The 14,666-nt window shown below is 46.1% G+C and overlaps 1 long non-coding RNA gene across 1 annotated transcript in view; it reads right to left on the bottom strand.

Moving 5' to 3' along the window:
- The window catches only part of LOC310711466, a 129,717-nt gene that overhangs the window by 36,798 nt on the left and 78,253 nt on the right, over positions 1 to 14,666 (bottom strand). The window contains exon 3 of the long non-coding RNA XR_014528467.1: positions 8,141 to 8,217. This is a non-coding gene — a long non-coding RNA (uncharacterized lncRNA). The remainder of the gene's footprint in view (positions 1 to 8,140; positions 8,218 to 14,666) is intronic.

Below are 14,666 nucleotides of genomic sequence, written 5' to 3'. Positions count from 1 at the left end.
AGGAGATTCTATACAAGATCTCAAAGTAGCTGTTTTACTACAAAGGAATTTCAGAAATAGACTGGGAAGAGAAGCTGCTGAATTGCAACTCATTACCAAACTTAAAACCATGGAGAGACCTGGTCTGAACAAAGACATTGGATTCTTATCTCATTATACATGACTAAGCCATTTTTCACCTTCTCACCCCTTGCCTTTTCCTGTAAGACCTATTGCAGTCGTTAAGAGTCATCAACAGGCTCATCTCAGCTATCTCCCAATCACCCATTCCCACCACCCTTCTGAGTAATACCCCTCCCCACCTTCTCACTATATAGAAGGATCTGGCAACTTCTGTTTCAGTGTATCTGAAGAAGTGTGCATGCACACGAAAGCTCATACCAAGAACTAACTTAGTTGGTCTTTAAGGTGCTACTGGAAGGAATTTTTTTATTTTGACTATGACAGACCAACACGGCTACCTATCTGTAACAAGCCTATACTGTCACTGAATCTGTGTAGGAGCCACAGCTTAGTGGACTGGATTCAAGGCTTGCCCCAGCCAGGGGGAAAGTTGTGGGGAAGGGACAGGTTTTATTCTTCAATCACACAGACGTGAGGGCAGTACTCTCAAAATTCCATCAGCACATTGAGTGTGCAACAAGGGGAGAAAATACTCTTGACAAGGTGTATACGAACATTAGCCGGGCATATGAGGTCAAGACCTTAGCGCACCTCGGCGGTTCAGATCATGTGTCCCTGCTTCTGACACCAGTATACACACCCCTCAGGAAACAAGGCCAGATACAAACACGGATGGTTACGGTGTGGCCTGAGGGAGCCTCTCAGGAACTGCAGGACTGTTTCCAGGAGACCGACTGGAATATGTTCGACCATCAAGATCTAGAAACTTATACATCAACGGTCCTGGATTATATTAGATTCTGCACAGCAAATGTCACCAGGGAAAAGTATGTTAGGTTGTATCCGAATAGGAAGCCCTGGATGACGGGAGAGGTTAGGAGATTATTGAAGGCCAGAAATTCTGCTTTTAGAACTGGGGACCGGGTATTGTATGGTATAGAAAGAGCGAACTTGAAGAGGGGTATCAGGAAAGCAAAAGCGGAGTACAGGGGAAAAATTGAGGACCATCTGAGAAATCATGATACTAGACAAATGTGGCAGGGAGTCCAACATCTGACTGGTTATAAATCAAGGAATTCATCAATGGTAGAGAGTACTGCTTCCTTGGTGGGAGAGTTGAATACTTTCTTTGCCCGATTTGAGGTGGCTCCAACAGGGATGCCAGAGCTATTGGCATCACTACCTACAGGAAATGCTGCCAGGGTGGAAGAGGGAGAAGTGAGGCAAATATTAAAGGAGGTAAACACGAGGAAGGCTATGGGCCCGGATGGGGTGGCTGGCAGGGTGCTAAGAGATTGTTCGGACCAAATGGCAGGAATCTTTACGAAGATTTTTAACCAGTCTCTGGCCCAAGCCACTGTTCCACCCTGTCTGAAATCCGCTACCATTATACCCCTGCCAAAAACATCAAAGATAGACAGTTTGAAGGATTTTCGCCCTGTGGCGTTGACACCCATTATAATGAAATGTTTCGAAAAACTGGTGAGGAACCGCATCTTATCTTGTCTGCCAGTGGGACTTGACCCTTACCAGTTTGCGTACAAGGCAAAGAGATCCTCAGAGGATGCTGTGGCAATGGCTTTACATGCTGTCCTGACTCATTTGGAGAAGCAAGGGAACTATGCGAGACTGTTATTTGTAGACTTTAGTTCTGCTTTTAATACTATTCTTCCGCATAGATTGGTGCCCAAATTATTAGACCTGGGACTTCCACCATGTTTGTGCAGGTGGATATTAGATTTTCTATCAAACCGTTCCCAAAGGGTCAGGTTGGGTTCCCACGTCTCTGCAGATCTCATCAAGAATACGGGGACGCCGCAGGTGTGCATGTTGAGCCCGCTTTTATATATGCTCTATACAGCTGACTGTGCCCCCAAATACCCCAGTAATAAGATCATTAAGTTCGCAGATGATACAACGGTGGTTGGTTTAATCACGGCTGGAGAGGGGGAGGCGGCCTATAGGAAGGAAGTTGAGCAGTTGGGGGAGTGGTGCAGGAAAAACAACTTACTCCTTAACTTAAAGAAAACAAAAGAGATCATTGTGGACTTTAGGAAATGTAAATTGAATATTCAGCCACTTATTATTGAGGGGAAGTGCGTGGGACAGGTCTCGGTGTTTCGATTTCTGGGAATGGAGTTGAGAGACGACCTAACCTGGGGAGAGAACAGCAAAGACCTGGTGAAGAGAGCACAGCAGAGGTTATATTTTCTGAGAATCCTCCGGAAAAATAATCTCTCAAAGGACCTGTTGATGGCATTTTACCATTGCACTGTAGAGAGCGTACTAACTTATGGTCTGTGTGTGTGGTTTGGGAGCTGCACGGCCAGGGAAAAAACAATGCTATCCAGGGTTGTAAAGACTGCAGAGAGAATAATTGGGTGCACTCTTCCCACCTTAGATCAAATCTATGCTGCCAGGTGCCATAAGAAAGCGGCAGAGATAGCACAGGATAGTACGCACCCCGGAAATGATCTCTTTCAGCTTCTGCCTTCTGGAAGAAGGTATAGGGTTATAAAGGCCAGGACTAGCCGCCTGAGAAACAGTTTCTACGCAAATGCAATTCTGGTTCTAAACGCAGCATAAGGGGTCTCTATAGTATAGTGTATTTTAAAATGGGGTTTTAGAGTTTTTAGGGGGTTTTGAATGTTTTATGTAGTTTTGTAGTAGTTTTATGTTGTTTTTATGTAGTTTTTATGTAGTTTTATGCAGTTTTTATGTAGTTTTATGTAGTTTTTTCAATTTCATTGTCCTGCATGGGACAGTGACAATAAAGATATATCGTATCGTATTCAGATTATTCCAGTGTGGCTCATGTTTGTCTTCCCTCTCTCCCACTCCCTGTTTTCCTCCCATTGGTTCTAAACTCCAGAGCTGGTGCAGTTTTCTTATTGTGTTGGGGGCATGGCAGAGAAATGAAGGGGCTTTGGGTCCTGTGTACTAGGACTGGGCGATATATCAATATATAATCCAAAACTGGATTGAAGTCCATCTTGTGATAATGGTTTCCTAATTTTTGATCTGGCAATATGTCACGAATCATGAAGTGTGTTAGGGCTAGGCAATATATAGTCCAAAACCAGTTTCAAGTCCTTATCATGATATTGATTTCCTTATTTTTGAACTAGCAATATATTGTGAATTCATGATGTGTGTGCTATGCAAAAATTAAAATATGGAGGGGAACATGAAGCCAGCCAATGCCTCTCCATAGCTCCATCCTGATTTCAGACATTGTGATATATCAATATATTGTGATGTTTAGCTGGTGATATATCAAGAAGTTGAAAACCAGATATCGCCCAGGCCTACTGCGTGCTTTGGACATTCAATTTCATCTCAAAATGAACAGTCATATACTTATGAACTCCATGCAAGTAGAAAACTAGCACAGCAGGGAAATGTTTTTTTCCTTGGGTGCTGATTTTCTACTGACAGTGGGTTTTTTTCACATTCAAAAAATGGTCATCTGACACCTGCAGCCTGAAGTACTATATATAGGATTCTACCAAGCTCTCAGGACCACCACACAGCCTTTTAAAGACCCAGCTCCTTTTGTACGAATTAACTTACTTGCCTTTGTTTTTTGGGTGGCTGGGGCTGTTCCCAAGTCACCCAGCTGGGCACTTTAAAAGCTGAGGAGTCATTTAGCAGAGGAGGCATCAGCTAAGCAGCTTTGTCCAGCTTTCCGACGGGTGCTGCCTGCCTGCTTTTCCTCCTCCAAAAACGCCCTTCCAGCAGCCCTCAGACCAGATGCTCTCTTTGTCATTTCTTTCTCACCCTTTGTTGCTTTGCAGAAGATTTATGGCCCCTGGACTCTGTTTTTTATTTTATTTTTTGCAACAGCACATGCTAATTTGGCCCCAACGGGTCAACCTGATCTGCCTCCCACAATTGCACCCGAGACATGTTATTGCTTCAAATCTTTCTAGCCTCCAGATGACCAGGTCACAACAGCTTAAAAGCACTTGCAGTTTAATGAACTCAAGATTTATTCAAGTTTCTCTGGAGGTGACCTGAGAACACTGAGGGTTCTGAACAGGGGGCTGACGGCAGGATGTGCAAGCTCTATCCCTTTTGCAGTCGTTTTAACCGGTTGTCGTAGCAAACAGACTCAAGGCTGGCCAGAAGTGTTGTGCTGCTGGTGAGAAATCCCAAGCTTAAGACCTCTCTGCCCTCCCCCTTCACCCCTGACCAGGCTGGTTGGTAGTAGTAGCAGCAGCTCAATAAAATCTGGAAGTCTCTGTTAAGCATGGCTGATATAGAAACCAGGAAGACACCTTTACCAGACAGGGTAATTTGCCTATTAGTGGCTATCTAAGGAATTAGCTTTCCCAGGGAATGTTGGAAACCACCTTATACTGCATCAGACTCTTAGCCTCTCTAACTCAGTATTGTTTGCACTGATCACCAGCAGCACTCCAGGTTAAGAACGTTAAGAAGAGCCCTGCTGAATCAGTCCAAAGGCCCGCCTCGTCCACCATCCCATTCTTGCAGTGGCCACCAGATGCCTATGGGAAGCCTGCAAACAGGACCCAAGTGCAACAGCAACTCTTCCCACCTGCAGTTCTCAAAAACTGGCATGTTGTTTTCTGGAACATATACATTTTATGGAAATTTTGTCCCAATGTATACATTTTTGTACACATCGCTTGGCTGGAGATCTGCATTCCAAAATCCAAAGAAGTGCGACTTTTGAAATCATTTTTATTTGATTTTACAAATGTAAATTTATTACAATACCAAACAGGTGAAGGTAAAGGTACCCCTGCCTGTACGGGCCAGCCTTGCCAGACCCTAGGGTTGTGCGCTCATCTCACTCTATAGGCCGGGAGCCAGCGCTGTCCGCAGACACTTCCGGGTCACGTGGCCAGTGTGACAAGCTGCATCTGGCGAGCCAGCGCAGCACACGGAACGCCGTTTACCTTCCCACTGGTAAGCGGTCCCTATTTATCTACTTGCACCCGGGGGTGCTTTCGAACTGCTAGGTTGGCAGGCGCTGGGACCGAACGACGGGAGCGCACCCCGCCGCGGGGATTCGAACCGCCGACCATGTGATCGGCAAGTCCTAGGCTCTGTGGTTTAACCCACAGCGCCACCCGCGTCCCTACAATACCAAATACAGTGGTGCCTCACAAGACGAAAATAATTCGCTCCGCGAGTCTTTTCGTCTTGCAATGTTTTTCGTCTTGCGAAGCACGGTCCGTCGCAACTCCACCTCTTCAAGTGGCTTTAAGAAAAAAGCGCAAGACGTTTTCGTCTTGCGAAGCAAGCCCATAGGGAAATTCGTCTAGCGAAGCAACGCAAAACCGAAAAACCCTTTCGTCTAGCGAGTTTTTCGTCTTGCGGGGCACCACTGAAGATATCCATAAAAAGAGATTTCTCTGAATCTCGAGACTTCCCCCCCCCCATCCCCTCCATTTGTCCTATTGCCAACATTTCCAACTGCATATTATTTCATAGTCTATATTTTGTATCTATCCACATTGCAAATGAGGTTAAAATCCTGCTAATGTTTTCATCTGCTGGCAGTGGTCTCCTAACTAAATTATAATTTTTTCCCATTCTTTCTTAAACTTTCTTAAAGTTTTTGTCTCAGAAACCAAGAACACAAAGAAGTGTGACTTTTGAAGGATGGATGTTTCAAGTTGTCCTCTTGTTTAGATTTGCATTGAAAGGCAAATTGAATCAAATTTCCCACCCCTACCTATAAGGGGAAGTGAGCCATTCTGAATGCTTTGTGGAAGGCAACCTCTATGGGACACTCTGGTTGTGGGATCCCCACCATCAACACCACTGCACCCACAAAACACGCACACATGCCTGGGCATCCATTATTGGGGGAGATTCAGGACTGATAAAAGGAAGCACTTCTTATTATGCAGCGCATAGTTCAACTATGGAACTCACTTCCACAGGAGACAGGGATGGCCATTGGCTTGGATGGCTCCCAAAGAGGATTAGAAAGTTTATGGAAGTATATTAAAAAACCAGAAGCATTTTTACTGGGCATTGTAGGGGAGGACATTAACAGACACGATTGTAAATTGTTTTTATATGCAATAACGGCAGCAAGAATATTACTGGCACAGAAATGGAAACAAGAATTAACGACGAAAGAAGAGTGGCAAATGAAATTAATGGACTATGCAGAATTAGACAAATTAACAGGAAGGATTCGAAACCTGCGGGACCAGAGATTCTTAGAAGACTGGAGTAAATATTTGAACTATCTAAAAAGCAATTGTAATAAACAGATTACGCTAGTAGGACTGCAAGATGTTCTGTAAGGAGGATTATGTGAAATATTGCAAAGAGGATTATGAAGAGAATTATTAGTTAGTGATAATTAAAAGTAATAGAGAAATTAAGAAATGCAGAATAAGTGATATGGAACGGAAAATCTTCAGAGGTTGTTGATGGAAGTCTAAAATATTGTATAAGATTTTATGTTAAATGATTGTTGGAAATATGTTAAAAAACCACTAAAAATGTATTTAAAAAAAGAAAGTTTATGGAAGTAAATGCTACTGATGGCTACTAGCCACGATGACTATGCTTTGCCTCCACAGTTGGGAGGCAGCAATACTTCTGGATGTGTTGCTGAAAACAGGTAAGAAAAGGTTGTGCTCCAGTCCTGCTTGCAGGTTAGTCACTGCGAGAAAAGGATATAGGGCTAGATGGGTCAATGGCTTGATCCACCAAGGCTGTTCTTATGTTCATATGTTAAACTTATTGCGAGTCCCGTGGCACAAAAGAGGTAAAGAATATGACTCACTGGCCCGGTGGGAGTTTGGATGTCAACAGATAGAAAGCTGGGAAGTGGGGGGGGGGGGGTAGGAAAGGTTCAGACTGGCAGCGAGATCAATGAAAAGACTTTTGGACATGCCCCATTGATGCCATACCATCCTGTCCCCATCTGTCACCCTCTCTCCTCTCTCAACCCATGAATGGGCACTAGGGGGGATGTCTGCATCACAAAAGAAGAGGTTCCAATTATGTTGTCATTTTCCCTCCCCACTTGCAAGATCCATCAAGTGGGGACAGGGACCGTTCCGTGCCATGCCCAGCTTTTCTCAGGGTACCTCGGGACATGTAAGCTGCCTACTTAAAGCAGCAGGACCAGTCCAATTACGGGAAAGACAAAAGGGGAGGAGGAGCCTTGGAAGCCCTGTGTTAATTGAAGTGGGGTTTCGTGCTAATGAGGATTGAGTACAAGGAAGCGCGGGGTGGGGGGGGGATGTTAGGGAGCCATTGAGGGCTTGTTCCTCCCCCCCCCACCCAAGGATCCCTCAGCACTTCCCATTCCCCGCAGCCTCTGGCTCAGATTTTGACAAAGCCCCTTCCAAGCAAGAGGCCGAACGGCTGGTTGGCGTGCCAAGTGAAATTCCAGAGAAGAAAGCTGACCACTGTGCTAACACAAGGGCTTCTATTTAGAACACAGGATGCTCGCTGCCTTATACCGTTGGTCCGTCTAGCTCAGTAACACCTACACTGGCTGGCAGCAGCTCTCCAGGATATCAGAAGGGGGTCTCCCTCCCACCCCTACCTGGAGATGCTGGGCTGGGGATTGAACCTGGGGTCTTTTGCATGAGCACTGAGCTATGGCCCTTCCCTAAAGCACTGGGTGGGAAGCCAGTTGGCAATCTTTACATGTAGCTTGCAGCAGGGGTAATGTGCTTAAAGCACTTTCCGTGCAGCAAAGTTCTGTGTGCCCCATGCTATGCTATCTTTCGCCAGTAGGGGGAGCAGTTGTATCAGGTTGGCTGAGAGTATGAGAGTTTTGTCTTTTAAGGGAAATTATCGTGGAAAGCAGAGTGTGGCGGCGGGGTGGGGGGAAGGGAAAAGGGAGAAAGATCATGTGTTTTTAATTCTGTGTGAACATTTAAAACTGATCAAAGCTAGGATGGAAGCGGAGTTTTAGCTTCATTTAATTTCTGTCCATGCTTTCCCCCGCTGCACAAAGCATCTTACAATCAGGAAAGTTATTCATGGTCATGTAGACAATCATACTCACTCAGCCTTCGGTGCTGGTTCATGCAAAATGGCACCTTCACATGAGGGGTGTCCATCCACAAGCCCACCTGAGCATGCCTAAGGGGAGGCAGAATGCATTAGATCATTGCACTGCAAAGATTTTCCATTTATCTATTTATTTATTTATTTATTTATTTGGGCTTTGCTTTTTATTTTATTATTTTTTTAAAAAACTTAAATCTCAAAGATATGCAGTAGTTACAATAAGTTATTAAATACACACATGCAATACCTTTTGATATGCATATATTAATACTTCCCCACCTAGAAAAGCTATTATACTCATCAACAGTTATGTTATATTTATTCCACATAAATTCAGTTAAGGGCTTCCACTTATCCTTAAACTTTTCTCTCTCTCTAGCCTATCATCGCTCACTCTAATCCAATCTGGAAGTTTATACTTCATTGCTACTTTACCATTTCCCCCCTTAACCCTTTTTAAACTAATTTGGGGTTTTTTCAATGTCAAAATTCCAGTTTTGCCAAAGTGGTCATTTGCTATTGTGCCCACCAGGGGGCAGGATGACATAAACAAGGATAGATTGTTACCAGCATCCTGTGACTGGCTGGTTCGATCGAAGAATTCTATCCCATTTTACAACTCAGAAAATTGCCAACAAGTGAAATTCCACCCAACCATTACTCTCTCTTCCTTATTTTGATACTGCTTCCTCAGCCAGATATTGGCTGTGTACAAACCATACATTTAAAGCACATTCCCCCTCCTCCAAGAATTCTGGGAACTTTAATGTGTTAAGGGTGCTGGGAACGATAGCTCTATGAGGCTCAAACTACAGTTCCCAGGATTCATTGGTGGGGGGAGTCATGTGCTCTAAATTGTCTGTACACAACCTTCTTTGCTGGGCCACTTCCAACAGCCTGCAGCTGCTGTTGTTCAAGTTAGGCCTGGTGTGACCTTTCTCTACCCCATCTCTTTGATTTTTTTCTCCTGCTCCCATATTCCCTCAACCCTCTGCTCAGGTTTCCCTCAGGCCTTCTATCACTTCCCATTAGTCAGTGCCCATACGGCAGGGGTGAGGAAACTTTGGCCCTCCAGATGTTAGTGCCATCGGCACTAACAAGCCTTGCCAATATTAAAACTATGGTACACCTTCTCTCCAGCCACCATGCCTCTTCTCTGACTAGCTATTTCTTAGGCTCTCAGTCTTCTGGAATCCTCTTTCTATGCAGACTCTCAACCTTCCTTCTCCCCCAAGCAGCCCCACTGTCCAGTTCGGTAGGCACCTGAGTATCAAGTCCTGAGCCCAAGTCCACCTAAGAGAACCTCCATGGAGCCCTTCAAAAACAACCACACACACAATAGCTGTTTTTGCAGAGAGCTGGTATCAGCTGATGTAGGCTGACCAGGCCTGATGTGTGGTTAGCTACACCTGCCTGGAATTGCTGGCTAGCTGGTTAAAGGGCCATCTCTTTATTTTATTTTTTTGGCCACCTCTTTATTTTGTTGCCTTTGGGGTTCAGCACAGCTGGGAGGAGCTGCAGGGGATTCATCGTCTGAGTCAGACTGCAGGTCCTTGATGGCCACAATTTCTTGCATGGGCGTGCTAAAGTTTCTGCATTCGCCAGTTGCCACCATGCAGTCACAGCCCATTTACATCCGCAGCAGGCAGGTAGGCAGAAGTGGTTTTTATTCAAGCTGAGGCCAGCCGGAAGTCTAGCAAAAGAACTGTATAATGATGTTATAGGGAAAGGGGAAATACAGGCCAAATGCAGGGCAAGGGATCCAAGTGTAAGTATTGGGAAGGGACTGTGGCCCGGTGGTTGAGCACCTGATTGGCATGCAGAAGGTCCTGGTTCAATCCTGTGCGTCTCCAGGTAGGGCTGGGAAAACCACCCTGCCTAGAACCCAGGAGAGTTGCTGCTAGCCAGTTATGTACTGAGTTAGACAGACCAATGGTATTCCTGTGTTGCCATCTGTTCAGGGAAGGACCATAGCTCTGTGGCAGAACATCTGCTCTGCATCAGCATCACCTTTATTACCATTATGTATTGAATTGTTATACCACCCTTCATCCGAGGATCACAGGGCAGTTTACAATATAAAACACAAAAATGCATACCACAGTAGCAAACAATAAACCTGCCCAACACACACACACACACACACACTTTAAAAGGCCATAAATTGTTTAATCAGCCAAAGGCTGGTGTTTTTGCCTGGTGCCTAAAGATTTGTAACAAAGGCACCAAGCGAGCCTCCCTGGGTAGGGTATTCCACAAGGAGGGAGCCACCACAGAAAAGGCTCATTCCTGTTTCGCTACCTCCAGACCTCTTGTGGTAAAGGTAAAGGAACCCCTGACCATTAGGTCCAGTCGTGGCCGACTCTGGGGTTGCGGCGCTCATCTCGCTTTATTGGCCGAGGGAGCCGGCGTACAGCTTCCGGGTCATGTGGCCAGCATGACTATGCTGCTTCTGGTGAACCAGAGCAGCGCACGGAAACGCCGTTTACCCTCCCACCAGAGTGGTACCTATTTATCTACTTGCACTTTGACGTGCTTTCGAAATGCTAAGTTGGCAGGAGCGGGGACCGAGCAACGGGAGCTCACCCTGTCACAGGGATTCAAACCGGCGACCTTCTGATTGGCAAGTCCTAGGCTCTGTGGTTTAACCCACAGCACCAACAGCGTCCCCTTAGACCTCTTGTGGAGGGGGCACACAAAGAATGGCCTCAGATGATGATTGCAGGGTCTGGATTGCTTTAAATGGGCAGAGGCGGTTCTTAAGAAGGTCCCTGGCACCTCCAGGTACAGCTGAGAAAGCCCTTTTCTGAGATCCTAGAGAGCTGCTGCTTTTAAGCACAGTCAAAACTCAGCTGGGCAGAGCAATGAATAGGCTGAACTGACAGGAGGCATGTTCTTGTCCAAAGCCAGTGAGCCACCTGGGGCATCTTAAATGGGTCTGACTCAGCCCTCCCTCCCTTCCTCTTGCAGACACAGTGTTAGTCTCCCAGCCAATCCACCCACCCTTCCTCTCCCCACCTGTCTTTTCTTCTGCAGCTGCCTCCGTTTACAAGACTTCTGGCTCCCCAAACTCTCCCTGCCTGCGCGGAAAACCCATAAGGGGATTTGAGTACACTCTGCTCTTCCGGCTGCCCGGAAGGAGCAAAGGGTTGAGCTGCTGGGAGGAGAGAGGGGGCTGCCGGGGCGGGGACAGGAGAAAAGCAATTGAGCAAAGCAGAGGCATCTGCTGGGGAAGCGGGGGTGGGGTGGGGGGTTGGGGGAAGAAGCTGCAGGACTTTAAAAAAAATTGTGCCTCACATTTCCTCCTCTAAATTATGAGAGCTCGTAAACAAGAGAGAGCCCCAGCCCTCTGAGGTTTGCCACGTAAAGAGTTAGCGGCTCGCAGATGCCATAAGTGTGGTGTCCCGTCTGCTGAAGATGGGTTCTTTAAAGGGTATTTGGGGGTAGGGTTTTCTTTCCCCTCCCCCCTTTTATTTGCGCCAAAGGTTGCTTCTGGTCTCTCATCAGTTCCTCCAATGACATTAATAAAATACTGACATGCCTTCTGAGGCTAAGAAGAGACTTGCCAATGGCCCACCTAGTTCATCACAGTGGCCACCGACCAGATGCTTGTGGAAAACCCTCAAGGCGGGGACAGAGCGCAAGAGCAGTCTGCCCTCCTGCAGTTTCCAGCAACTGGAGTTCAGAAGCAGCCATCGAGGCAGAGCGTCGCAATCATGGCTAATAGCCATCAACTGCCCTCTACTTCTGAGATCTCCTGCAAGCTAGTCTGTTATTGTGGGTGTATTCTGCAACCTACCTGTGACACGATGATGGTGAATTAATGGCAGAGTTATTCCACTTAATTTGTTTCTGTGATGCAACTGCCACCTATCCATTACAGTTTTGCCCTCTAGATAACCTATCCGGCCCTTCAGGTATTTGAAGAAAACTATCACGTGGTCTTTTTTTGTGAGCTTTCCAAAGGGGTTGAAAACCCCTAGCTATGGGTGTTTGTTGAGCATTCATCCTGATTTGTATGCAGGGAGAGGAAACCACAGCTGGCTCTTTAAGGAGCATTCATTCTGATTTGTTTGCTGGGAGGTTAGATGACATTGCACCAGAGCAAATGTTAATGTTTGATGTCGTATTGTGTTTTAATTTGTTGGAAGCCGCCCAGAGTGGCTGGGGGAATTAACTCATTATATCAAGGCCCTTCTAGACTGGTGTCTTATTCCTGGTGTACGCATCTGAAGACCAATTGCTGGAAACATCAGGAGGTGAAAGTTGCTGTCATGCTCGGTTCCTGCTTGCTGGTTTCCCACTGGGGCATTTCATTGGTCACTGTGAGAACAGGATGTTGGAATAGATGAGCCATTGGCCTGATCCAGTGGTCGCAATCCTGTCTATTGCTGATGTTCAGGGTGTATCACCCATGCACAAGAAGGCACTAGCAAGCTTTGGAGAACCCCAAGAGTTTGAAGGAGAGGGAGATGTATATGAACCCTAAGTGAGAGAGAGCTCTCCAACAAAGGCCATTGAGAAATGAAAGTGCTGTGTTGCCACAGAATGCTGACTGGCTGTTGTGTGTGTGTGGAAGGAACAGAGGGGAAGAGGAATTGAATGGCTAGAATCCCAAAGCACAAGGACTCTATGCCGCAACATTTTGTTGCAGGCTCCCTCTAGCAGACAGTTCTGTCACATTCCATCACACTCGTCCCAACATTCCATCACACTCCTGCATAACCAAGAAACTGAGCTCAGAAATAAGAGCAGCACTATCAGCTTAATGATGGCCACCAACTTTAAAAGAGGGCAGGCAGGGTCTTCCTGTTATAAACCTGCTGGGATTCACAAGGCATCTGACCCTCACCTGAATCTCATAGCTCTCCTGACGAGTGCTTTGGTCTGCCCACCAGATACCAGGCACTCTACTATTCAAATTAGGCCCCAGTGTTTTTGTTACAATCCTCTTCTCAATTAAGTAATCAATTTTAATCTAGAATTTAAATTCTCAAAACTTTCTTATTTGTTAATTCAAGCAAGTAAACTACTGCTCTCACTTCATTACAAACAGTATTTCTACCTGCAACACATTTGAGGAAATTTGCTCCTCTTCCTTTCACAGATATTTTGTTGCCATTTGCAACTGTAGCTGCCTCTGATTAGTTATCATTTAACTCTTGGGGAAAATAATTAGCATCACACGTCATGTTCATGGAAGTTGCTGAACCAACTAACCAACTAGAAGGGTTACTGTTAATAGCACCAGTTTTCCTATAACTTGATATTGCTGGATAGTTCTGATGAACTGCAAAAGCATTTTTAGTTTGCTTTCTGTTGCCACCCTGGAACTTTTCTTTATTAGTACCACTTTGTTTTGTACAATTCCTTGCAAATGAAAGAAAACAACTTTTCTGCTTGTATATGTTGATAATATAATTTTGGGAGAGTTTTATATCTATAAGATTTTGCAGACTTCGGCTCTGAACTGGGGCCCTACACAAAAAAACAACAACAAACAAGTTGCGCCCCACTGCTTCAAATTGGACCCCACTGGCTAGCCCTGAGTCTCATAGTTGCTGGGCCTGGGTTGCCCTGCCCTTGCATGAAATCTTGGGTTTGCAATTTTGGGAGAGGGGAGACCGCCCGCTGCGGAGCGGGAGGGCTGGTGAGGCCCCCTAGATTTAGAGGCCCTGGGCTTCAGCTTACTTAGCCTATACATGAATCCGGCACTGGGTCAAGGCGAAGACCGCCCCTCTGCCACTGCCATCGCTGCAGCATCAACATCCCGAAAGTGTACTGTAGTATTTATTTATTTAGCCACGCCCCCCTGGCCAACCAGATTGGTCGACCCAAGGAGTGACACAGCTGGGGACTCCCTAATGTTGCAGGGGCTATCCACACCTCCCGTGCAGAGAGAAGAGCTCCTGGTGAGCCCGCAAAAAGGAAATGGCTTTGGTGGGCAGGCGTTTGGGGGCCGCAAGAGATTGCTTTTTCAAAATTGCCTGGGGGGCCGTTTGAAACCAGCACGGGGGCCGCAAGTGGCCCCCGGGCTGGACTTTGGACATGCCTGATATAAGAGAAGGGTATCAGTGGCTGCTAGTCATGATGGCTGTGCACTATCTCTGGAGGTGGAGACATTATGCTTCTGAATACCAATTGCTGTGGGGAGAGTTGCTGTTGCACTCAAATACTTCTTTCAGGCTTCCTTTTGCAACTGGTTGGCCACTGTGAGGACAGCATGCAGGTTCCCAGGAGGTGATTGCAATACATCTCTGTGTGCAGAAACTTGCAGGACTCTTGGTAATATTGAAGGGTCTATATAAGGCCCTTTCTGCACATAGCTACATACATGCAACCTGCTGTGTGGACAGGCATATAACTAATTATTTAGAGGGCATGAGTTATTTTGGGGTGGGGTGGGAGGAACGAAAGAACGAGAGCTCTTTATTGTGGAGCAGCTGTTGTTTTGAAGCTCGGTGGCTGATGTGAGATCACATTGCTGCCCCCTGACGCCGCCTTGGAGTTGTGTCTCCACC

This window comes from Podarcis liolepis, assembly GCF_965112155.1.
Source record: "Podarcis liolepis genome assembly, chromosome: 7".
Taxonomy (NCBI): Eukaryota; Metazoa; Chordata; class Lepidosauria; order Squamata; family Lacertidae; genus Podarcis; species Podarcis liolepis.
This window is presented reverse-complemented; position numbering and strand designations above follow the sequence as displayed.